This window comes from Meleagris gallopavo, chromosome 9 (assembly GCF_000146605.3).
Source record: "Meleagris gallopavo isolate NT-WF06-2002-E0010 breed Aviagen turkey brand Nicholas breeding stock chromosome 9, Turkey_5.1, whole genome shotgun sequence".
Lineage (NCBI taxonomy): Eukaryota > Metazoa > Chordata > Aves > Galliformes > Phasianidae > Meleagris > Meleagris gallopavo.
Genome location: NC_015019.2, coordinates 13,683,653 through 13,685,053, shown reverse-complemented (window position 1 = coordinate 13,685,053; position 1,401 = coordinate 13,683,653). Strand labels below are relative to the sequence as shown.

At 49.0% G+C, this 1,401-nt stretch overlaps 1 protein-coding gene across 1 annotated transcript in view; it reads left to right on the top strand.

The window, feature by feature from the left end:
* The window catches only part of NXT2 (nuclear transport factor 2 like export factor 2), a 72,666-nt gene that overhangs the window by 64,263 nt on the left and 7,002 nt on the right, over positions 1-1,401 (top strand). The gene's annotated exons all lie outside the window — the stretch shown is intronic.

Sequence of the window (1,401 nt, the reverse complement as noted above, 5' to 3'; positions counted from 1 at the left end):
CCCGCCCTCTACGTGGGCACGCGGGGTTCGGGGCCCGCGGCCGCCTGAAGCTCAGTGCTCCAGGCCGTGGGCTTGTGAGTTATAGGGCGCCTGAGCGGTCTGTGGCTGAAGGGCTTCGGGCCCTGAATAGATGGTGGAGGATTAAAGGGGAAACTAACGTTTGGGAATTGTCATCAGAGTCTTCAAAAAAAGTAGTAATTCGAGTACACGTTCTTGTTAAATGCCAAGAAGAGAGATTTCCCTGTGAGGTGGTTGGGTGTTGGAATGGGAGAAGTGAGAAACTGAAATCTCCATCCTTAGAGATGTTCAAAACGTGATTAGAGCTGGGACTCCAAGTAGTCAGGCCTGTCTTGGAAGCTAGATCAGACCTCAGAGCTGACATTTGAGTGAGAGGCCAGATCAGATGTCTGAGGAGGTTTCTAAATATGTGTACAGGGTTACCATTAAAAAATAACTTGTTCTGAGTATTAAAACTTACACAGCTTGTTTTCTGTTTGACTTAAATCCCTATAAAGTCTCAGGAGACTTTCAGGATGAGGCTGGATAAGGCCCTGATCTAGCTGTGGTGTCCCTGTTCATTGCAGGGAAGTTGGACCACGTGGCCCTCAGAGGTCCCTTCCAATTCTAAGGATTCTATGATTATACATTACAGGTTCCCTAACTGCTCTTTGCTTTACCCTGGTGTTTCTCTGTTGGTCTCCATCACACTGTTCTGTCTGTGCAGTGACTAACTGGCAGTACGTTTGGCTCCTGGTTAGAAAGTGTGTGCAAATGCATGCTGATGGAATGATAACAGCCATCTGCCCCAAATAGCTAACCAGTCAGGTTATGATTACTGCTCCCCAGTGGGTGCTCTGACACTCCTTACCTCACAGTGCCACAGTTTGTGTTGGCACTTGCAGGAATACAGTGCCTTGATGACTGCTATGTCCCTTTGGCTTGAGAATTGGCCTCTGGGTTCAGAAACTGTTGGAGATGGAAAGGTGAAGAATAGTGTCATGTCCATCCACAGGGAATTTAAAAAAGTAGTAATGCGAGACACTTTGTCCCTGTAGAGTAAGCAGAGATTATTTGGTATGCTGGTGAATCACAGAATCACAGAACTGTAGGGGTTGGAAAGGACCTCTAGAGATCATCGAGACCAACCCCCCTGCCAAAGCAGGTTCCCTACACCAGGTCGCACAGGTAGGCATCCAGGCGAGACTTGAATATCTCCAGAGAAGGAGACTCCACAACCTCCCTGGGCAGCCTGTTCCAGTGCTCCGTCACCTCACCGTGAAGAAGTTCTTACGCACATTCGTGCAAAACTTCCTGTGCTGCAGCTGATGTCCGTTTCCCCTCGTCCTGTTTCCACGTACCACTGAAAAGAGACTGGCCTCACCGCTATGGCCGCCACACCTC